The sequence below is a fragment of the Danio aesculapii genome, chromosome 1 (genome assembly GCF_903798145.1).
Source record: "Danio aesculapii chromosome 1, fDanAes4.1, whole genome shotgun sequence".
Lineage (NCBI taxonomy): Eukaryota > Metazoa > Chordata > Actinopteri > Cypriniformes > Danionidae > Danio > Danio aesculapii.
Window position 1 is genome coordinate 15,294,691 of NC_079435.1, and position 10,211 is coordinate 15,304,901.

The 10,211-nt window shown below is 36.5% G+C and overlaps 1 protein-coding gene across 1 annotated transcript in view; it reads right to left on the minus strand.

Moving 5' to 3' along the window:
• Nucleotides 1-2,056, minus strand: part of prr36a (proline rich 36a) — a 32,735-nt gene extending 30,679 nt beyond the window's left edge. The window contains exon 1 of the mRNA XM_056456611.1: nt 1,759-2,056. The gene's annotated coding sequence lies outside the window, so the exon portion shown is untranslated. The remainder of the gene's footprint in view (nt 1-1,758) is intronic.
• Nucleotides 2,057-10,211: the final 8,155 nt, after the last annotated feature.

A 10,211-nucleotide genomic window follows, 5' to 3' on the forward strand; every position in this document is an offset into this window, starting at 1 on the left:
TTTTGCATGAGCTTGCATTTCCGGTCTGCTGCATTTGCATGCATATAAATGGAAGGCTAAGGGGAGAAAAGTCTAGTGTGACTGCAGCTTAAGTGCACTTGTTTGGTGTGCTACAAGGTTCAGGTGGAAGCGTTCACACTTATTCAAATGAACAACAGTAATAGAACAAATCACACCAGTTTGTTATATTCAATCCAAACTGGGCAAGTGTGACCACACCCATAGTGGCTTGGATGCATGAATTCCACTCTTATTCTGTTTGGACTGTCTGCTGGCGCTTAAACACGGACACAAATATAAACAGTTTAGGAGTACTTGTATGTTTTGAAGGGATTGTTCACCCAAAAATGAAAAATGTTGGCTAGTAAGACTGTCACACACAGACGGCAGTCATGCATTTGCTCTGGGTTGGGGAAATTAAATAATACAGGTACATTTCATAGCGCCTCTTGCGATTAGCTAATTGCAATGCTTCAAATTGCGATGCAATTTTGATTAATAGCACGGTATTTGTGTTTCCTACGATAGATGTCAATGGCTCTTCAAAATAGCCTGTGTGTTCAACAGAAGAAACTCCAGATGTATAGAACCACTTGAGGGTGATTAAATAAGAAAAAAAATGGGTGAAATAGCCCACGTGTACTGTGAGAAACTACTAAATAAAATTAAAATACACAAAATGAGCATTTGGACTGCATGAAGTGAACTTAAGTGTTACATTATTTAAAATGCCTTCAAAGTGGTATGCACCTATGCGTGTAAACCCTTCAAACTGGTAAGAAAGGGCCGAATTCACATTAAACGCCACAGTTTTCTCAGAAAAAAGCGACCACTCGCTAGTAAACAAACGCTAGTGAATAGACAACAGTTCCCCGAGGCCGCGTGAATATCCGGGCCATTAGCACTAAAAGCGGTCATGAACTTCCAGAACTGAACTGCAGAAGAAGGTAAACAGAGGCAGGGTGTGATGAGAGACACGCTGTTATCTACAGACCTACTGGCGTTACAAGGGCAGCGTGATAACACGGCATGACATCAACGCGATTCAAACGATAAGCCAAAAGCAGGCAGACGAGCTTCCGACGTACAGCCAAGCATCCATATCAAACCACGCCAATACACTATCAATCCTTTCTGAGTTTTGTGGAATGAAGAGAATAAACGGTCAAAATAGCACACAAGACCTCAGCGTGCACTGTAGATTCATTTGTCAAGTGAACCGATGCCTTCAGCGCGCGTTTCGGTTCAAAAAGAGAATGAATTCCTCAACATCAAACATTATAAACCCAACAGATGCGCTTCACATTTTAATTAACGCCATATTAGAGGAAACCCTCAACAGAATGATACGACATTTGTGTTTAAGACAGATGAATAAATAACGTATTTATTTTTTTTGCAGAAGAATATCGTTATTTATTCTCTCGGATAAAAAAAACGATGATTCACGCGAGTCATTTCTTTAATCGCGATGCCCTTCACGCGTGTGCTGAAATACTGGCGTGTATCTTTAAACAGAAAGAATCGATGTTATAAACTGAGCGCAGGCCGCTGTTCAGTTCATACCATGTGTCTATAAATCGATGCAAAGCCTAGCCCAAACCCAAACATGCACAATCCGAAGCAAACCAACACTAAATTGAGGAAGAAAAAGAACACAACATGTAAACCAAGTTGACTCTGGTCCCAAACGGAGTGCCCGAGAATGTGTTTGGAGGATAATCAAAGTAAACATGCTCTAAAATGTCATTTACTTACCTTCAAATGATTTTAAAAGCGCTTGGTTTGGACTTCTCTCCTTCAGTCTCCTGCACGACTTCACACCGGCGACAAGGTGTGCGGTTCCCTGTGTAAACGCTTAGAGATAACGTTAATCAAACGTAGAACAAACAATTCTTTATCTGTGTCCGCCGCTTTACCCTCGCGTTTCACCGTGAGCTCAGCTTCAGTGTAAAGGAAGGCTACTGAATTCTAACGCGGCAATTTATTAAAGAAAAGAGGATCAAACCGCCACCAAAAAGCCCATCGGACTCCCGGTCTTCACCCAACGGGGTCAAGTACCGAAATTCACTTCAGAGGGCAGTGATGTCACTTTACAAACTCTGACCCCGCCCATCTTCCATCCAACAAGCGGCATCACCATCATTTGTTTGAAAAGCGAGCATGACTGAGGAGGACTCAAACTGGAGTTTACCATTTAACGAGCAGCAACACAAAAGCAGGGGTGCACGAGGGAGTGTTAAGAAATGTTTGGAGCGAAAGCAATAAATGAAATTGTTGATATATGTATTTCAATGATAAAAAGAATAAATAAATATCTAATTAAAACAAATACACACGTTTCAGATTAAAATCCATATATTAATATATAAGAATAAATACATTTTTCTTCATCTTGATTGAACTTAAATAAATACATTCGATTCAAACAACCAAATCAAAGTAGATAATATACAGTTAAAATGTTATTAAGATAAGTAAACGTGAACTCTAGAAAAGTAGAAAAAATAACACATCAACAAAAGAAACTAGACATTTTTCTAATAGTATTTTAGATATATATTTATTTATTTATGTATTTATTTATTTATGACACCTAAAGAGATCTCAGACACATCTGAAATAAAAGATCAATTGATGTTTTTCAGCACTTAAAGATTACAATAACAACAAAATATTGTTTTTATTTACAATTCTTATATTATATTATCAAATATAAATATGTGCTGGATAAGTTGGGGGTTCATTCCGACCCCTAATGAATAAAGGGACTAAGCTGAAGAAAAATGTATGGTATGATATATATATATATATATATATATATATATATATATATATATATATATATATATATATATATATATATATATATATATATATATCAACAATACACTACCTGACAAAGGTCTCATCACCTATCTAAGTTTTAGGAACAACAAATAACAAAGGCCTCTAGGTTACGCTTATTTTACCAAAATAAAATATGATCATGCCTTGATTTTTAATTATTTAATTAGGATAGTAAGGTCTGACTTTGCATTAACAAAAGTCTTGTCACTTATCAGAAATAATGTACAGTATACAATATAAAGTCATGGTGCAGTGGAAAAAGAATTAATATTGTGTATGACTCCCATGAGCTTGGAGGACTGCATCCATACATCTCTGCAATGACTCAAATAACTGATTAATAAAGTCATCTGGAATGGCAAAGAAAGCGTTCTTGCAGGACTCCCAGAGTTCATCAAGAGTCTTTGTATTCATTTTCAGTGCCTCCTCCATCTTACCCCAGACATGCTCAATAATGTCTATGTCTGGTGACTGGAATGGCCAATCCAGTCCGGCACTTTTCCAAATGATCAACTAGAAGTCAAGTTGTTATTTGTTGCTCTTACAACTGGGATAGACGACAAGACTTTTGTCAGGTTGTGTAAGAGCAAATAATATGAAATCAAGTTGTTTTTGCCGTATTGTTTTTGGCAAGTTTAAACTGATTTTAAAAATGCTCAAACACACATGGGCACAAATGTCCATGTATAATATTTTACTCCCTTGAAATTGTATTTTTCTATAAACACAGCAGTCATGCAGGAAGGTTGACAAAAATCACCAAGCTCTTATAATCTCCCTAAAAACCAAAAACGTATTCATGGAATAAAAGTAGCATTAATCTAAAGAAAAAAAATTGATAGCACAACTTTCATCAAAAAACTTTATTAAATAAATATCAAACTTAATTCTGCTTGACAGGACAACACTTGATTTTTGTGTACACATATAAGCAAAAGATAGAAAGAGACAATTTTAGTGCTTAGTTTGCATCTCAAAAGCAGCGTATAAAAGAGTGATTCTCACAGGCCTGCAGCTGTGCTGTTAAACACTACACTGCTCTATTTGTCTGAACTGCTTTTATTAGGAATGGCCTTGGTCTTTAATATGCTAATTTGAATCTGTGTGTGGATCATACGGCACCAACATTACTGATCCTCCATCAGGGTGCCATTTGTATTGTATATAGATCATCTAAACATTAGCATATTATTCATTCATTTTCCTTCGGTTTAGTCCCTTATTTATCAGGGGTTGCCACAGCGGAATGAATGTTTCACGCAGCGAATGTCCTTCCAGCCACAACCCAGTACTGGAAAACACCCATACACAATCACACCAGCCAATTTAGTTTATTCAATTCATCTATAGCGCATGTCTTTGGACTGTGCGGGAAACAGGAGCACCCAAAGGAAACCCACGCAAACACGGGGAGAACATGCAAACTCCACACAGAAATGCCACCTGGCCCAGCCAGGACTCAAACCAACAACCTTCTTGTTGTGAGGCGACAGTGCTAACCACTGAGTCACCGTGCCACCCATATTATTCAATCATTCATTTTCTTTCGGCTTAGTCCCTTTATTAATCCGGGGTCGCCACAGCAGAATGAACCGCCAAATTATCCAGCAAATGTTTTACGCAACGGATGCCCTTCCAGCTGCAACCCATCTCTGGTAAACATCCATACACACTCATACACTATGGACAATTTAGCCTTCCCAATTCACCTGTACCGCATGTCTTTGGACTGTGGGGGAAACCGGAGCACCCGGAGGAAACCCACGTGAACACAAGGAGAACATGCAAACTCCACACAGAAATGCCAACTGGCCCAGCCAGGACTCGAACCAGAGACCTTCTTGCTGTGAGGCGACAGTGCAAACCACTGAGTCACCGTGCCACCCATATTATTCAATACTACTGAAATATATACAAAAATGGATGTATATTTCACACATTAGCATAAGTATATAACTAGATTGAATGATGGACCCGAGATTTTTGCTAGCACAGATTCCATTAGGAGATTGTGAACATTTAAATACAGTCAAATTACATTACAGAGATGCATGAAGTATTAAATGAGTCCTCTTCTTGTTATGCTGCTGTAAAATCTGTGTGTACATTATGACAAAGGGCTCAGTGAGGCGGGTAAATTAAATCTCTTCTTCCTGTTAAATTGTGTTTGAATAGCTGGGTGGGGCTCATATTCAGAGAGTAAAACAGGCCTTGGTTGAACGTGTTATGAATGGGCACAGGTCTGAGATCAGTATCTGAAGGGGGGGTTGCTTTGTTTGAACAGTAGTTTTTATCTTTTCATGCAGTTTCTAGATAGCCATTTCAAACAGACTGAAGTGCCATGCTTTGTGCACCTGCTTAAAGGGTTAGTTTGGCCCAAAATTTCCTCACACCCAAGTGGTTTATAAAGTTGTGTCTTCTGTTGAACACAACACAGCCATTGATGTCTATAATAGGAACAAAAGTATACCATTGCTGTTTTTATTTCAATATTATTATTGTCTTTTGTGTTCAACAGAAGAAAGAAACTCAAACAGGTTTGGAACAAGTGGAGAATGAGTAAATGGTGACAGAATATTAAATTCTTTTTTATGGAAGGATATTGTATACTGGGCAACACAATGGCTCAGTGGTAAGCCTCACAGCAAGAAGGTTGCTGGTTTGAGCCTCGGCTGGGTCAGTTGGCATTTCTGTGTGGAGTTTGCATGTTCTCCGCGTGTTTGCATGGGTTTCCTCCGGGTGCTCCGGTTTCCCCCACACTCCAAAGACATGTGGTATAGGTGAATTGGGTAAGCTAAATTGGTCGTAGCTGGAAGGGCATCCGCTGCGTAAAACATATGCTGGATAAGTTGGTGGTTCATTCCGCTGTGGCGACACCTGATGAGTAACTGGACTAAGCTGAAGGAAAATAAATGAATGATATTGTTTACTGTTTAACTGTAGGTTAACTACGTTTATATTCTGCCCACCCTATACAAAAGTCCTTGACGTTTCTGATTTTGACTGTAATGTAATGAAGTGTACATTTTGTGAAGCTGCTTTGGAAAGATCATCATTACTGAAAAGCACTATACGAGTAAACTTGAATTGAATTTAATAATTTGGGGGTGAAATATACCTGCAATACTTTCCTCTACCACATAGAATGTTCTTGTTAAATATTTTTATGATATTAAATCGAATTTTCAAGCACATTTTATAGTTTACAAGTGCAATTTAAACCACTTTTTAATATAAAAGGTTCATATTAATGAACAAAATGCTATTATTGTACCACCTAGTGGTCGTATGGTATAATAATAAATGATTACATGTACTGTATGGTTTATGGATAGCTGACAGGCAGAAAAATGTTTTTAAAACTCAATTTTACAATTTTTTTTTATTATTTTGATTATATTTTATTTTTTATAATTATTACATTTTTATAATTTAATTTAAATTAGATGATATTATATTTAAATTACATCATTATATATTTTATTATCATTCATTTTCCTTCGGCTTAGTCTTTATTTCAGAAGTTGCCACAGCGGAATGAATCGCCAACTATTCAGGCATATGTGTTACGCAGCGGATGCCCGTTCAGCCGCAACCCATTATTGGGAAACACCCATACATACTCATTCACACACACACTATGCACAATTTAGTTTATTCAATTCACCTATATATAGCATAACATATTCAATTCACCTATAGTGCATGTCTCTGGACTGTGGGGGAAACCGGAGAAACCCACACAAACACGGGGAGAACATGCAAACTCCACACAGAAATGCCAACTGACCCAGCCTGGACTCAAACCAGCGACCTTTATGCGTTTTGACACTGAAAACAATGTTGTCTGGTGTGACACTTTATGATCATTTTAAATCAGGGAATTTCACTGAAAACTTTATAAGTTTGAGACCCTATTGAAGATCATGTGACTGAAGCCCCCTGTGTTTAGTCTGACAAATCACTGAGAAATACTATCATTGTATATACAGTGCATCCGGAAAGTATTCATAGCAGTTTTTCCAAAAAAAATTTTATGTTACAGCCTTATTCCAAAATGGATTAAATTAATTTATTTCCTCAGAATACTACACACAATACCACACAATGTGAAAAAAGATTTTTTGAAATTGTTGCAAATTTAATCAAAATAAAAACCTGAAAAATCACATGTACATAAGTATTCACAGCTTTCTCTAAATACTTTGTTGATGCACCTTCGACAGCAATTACAGCCTCAAGTCGTTTTGAATATGACGCCACAAGCTTGGCAGACCTGTCTTTGGGAATTTTTGCCCATTCCTCTTTGCAGTACCTCTCAAGCTCTATCAGGTTGGATGGGAAGTGACGGTGTACAGCCGTTTTCAGATCTCTCCAGAGATGTTCAATAGGATTTAGGTCTGGGCTCTGGCTGGGTCACTCAAGGACATTCACCGAGTTGTTGTGAAGCCACTCCATTGATATTTTGGCGGTGTGCTTTGGGTCATTGTCCGGCTGGAAGTTGAACCGTCACCCCAGCCTGAGGTCAAGAGCACTCTGAAGCAGGTTTTCATTCAGGATTTCTCTTTACATTTTTGCATTCTTCTTTCCCTCTATCCTGACTAGTCTTCTAGTTCCTGCTGCTGAAAAACATCCCCACAGCATGATGCTGCCACCACCATGCTTCACTGTAGGGATGGTATTAGCCTGGTGATGAGCGGTGCCTGGTTCTCCAAACGTAATGCCTGGAATTCACTCCAAAGAGTTCAATTTTAGTCTCATCAGACCAGAGAATTTAGTTTCTTATGGTCTGAGAGTCCTTCAGATGCCTTTTGGCAAATTCCAGGCGGGGAGTGGCTAAATGAATTTAATCAATTTTGGAATAAGGCTGTCACATAAAGAATATAGAAAAAGTGAAGCGCTATGAATACTTTCCGGATGCACTGTATAATTTCATATAAACTAAATAGTGCTATATAAAGAAAGGTGTCCAACAATGAAGATAAATCACTCTCAGGCAACAGGGTGAGTGACTGTGTCGCCTGAAGAAAACCAGCTCTTAATAATATACAAATACCCTGAGAGTGATTTATGTTCATTGCTGGACACCTATTTTTTATATAATACAATTTAGTTTATATGAAATTCTGAATGATAATAATATTTTTATTAGTAAGATGTAGGATGTCAGGCCAAAGGAAAATAAAACTTAAACATTTTTAAATGGTTCTAAAAAGGTTAAACGTAAAAAAAAAAAATGAAAAAGATTCCACATGATCTTCAATGGGGTTGTTTAATTGAAAATTTTCTGTGAAGTTGCCAAATTTTAAAACAAGCATATAGAGTCCCACCAGATCAAGGTCCAACGTTTTCAGAAATACAGACACAAAAAAAATTATTGACATTTACTAAAATGGCCACTTGTAAAATTAGGCCTGAGGTGTTTATTATTAATGATTTTGCAATTATCTTTTTAATTTATAAGAGCTGAGATTTTGAGATGCGTCTCAAAAATCTAGATAAAAATAAACTATAATAAATATATAACTATATGAACTGTAATAATATTAATAATAATACTAACAGGACTATTTATAACAAGAAATCCTTGGTAAACAAAGAAATGTTTAGTCATCGGCACTTTAAACAACGACAATATTAATGACATTCGTTTTAGTCATGTATGCTAGTGAAAACGCAACGTCACATCATCAACCCACATTTGGTCAACACTATGCTCTCTAATGTAAAACAATGACAAGAAAAGACGTCTAGTAGGTCTCTGTATTTTTATATAGAACAAATACATATGAACAAAAATCAGACATGACCCTGTCAAGACATTCAGAAAAACGTGCAATAACACTTGAGTAAAAAAAAATAAAATCAGTAGATTCTTCTACATCATTTAATCTGTAATGAATGTTTCTGTTACCTGCACAAGTTGTTCATCACAAAACATTAAAAACAAAAATAAGTAGCAGACGACAATGAGACAACAACACAGTGACTTTTCTGAACGTCGCAATTCTGTGCATCTTAACGCGTTAGTAATAGAGAGTGTGCTCCGTTTTGTGCGCTTTCAATTCATTTGAAACAGAGCCGACACAAATTACACATTCAAACAGAACGATACAAAAGACAAATGGAAAAACAAAATCATGTACTATGACCAAAAAGACAGACATCGAAGTAAGACGACTGGTCCCACTTAATCTATACTCGAGTAAATGGAAATTAAATATTTATACTTCTCTTACCAGTCAAGTATACAGTGGAGACGATAAAACCAGGCTTCTTTTCCTCTGAAGAGAGACTCGTGTTTGATATGGGTCCAGGATTACTGATGAGCGCTTTTAATATGAATCACAGGAACAAAAACAGTAATAATAATAACAATAATAATAATAATAATAATAGCGTTCTTGAATCCTGTAAGGCCTCTATTTTAAAAAAAACATACTTGAGGGGAGCTCTAAAAAGTCTGTAAAACCCTAAATTAAATGTAAGGCTGATCTAGTTCGATTTTATAAAATAGCATTGTACTTTACAATATGCAGAGCGATATAGTCTGCATTTAAAACACTTGATCGATATTTTGACAAATGACGGAGGAGTTTACGTCAGTCATTGTATCAAAAAAAAGAGAGACATTAAATAAACTTCATCCTATTCAATGTCTCATCCAACAAGGAGTTATTAAAGGCAACGATACACATCAATAAACGTGTTAAATGGAATAGTTCACCCAAAAATAATCTTAAAAGAAGCCTGTCGTCATTCACCTAGAGTTTATTTCCTCTGTTGAACACAAAGGAAGTTATTGGGAAGAATGATGGAATAAAAAGCCATTGACCTGTAATTTTTTAGTTCCTACTATTGATGTCAATGGCTGCTTTTTTAAACATTCTACAGAATATCTGTATTTGTGTTCAACAGAATAAAGTGTTCAACAGAATAAAGTATAAAATATTAGAATCACTTGAAGTGAGTAAATGTAGAAAATTTAATGTGTGAACTATCCCTTTAAGGCCAAGATTTTTTAAGGCATTCTGAGTGTTAACTATGGAAGCCAGTTTCCGCCACTAAATTTCAAAAATGCATCTCAGAGTTCTGACTTTACACCTTGGAATTACAACTTTATTTCTCAGAATTGCGAGCTGCAAGTTAGATTTCTGAATTTACAACTTAAATTTGCGAATTTCTCTGTCAGACTTCTGACTTCATAATGAGGGTGCGAATTAGAGGGGGGTTGGGGGGGTGTCAACCCTTTAATAGTAAGAAATAGTTTACTCTGGTCTGTGTTTTAAATAATAATGTTAATAATTAAATAATATTAATATTATTTATAGATAGATTACTATTATTAATAATAGATAATA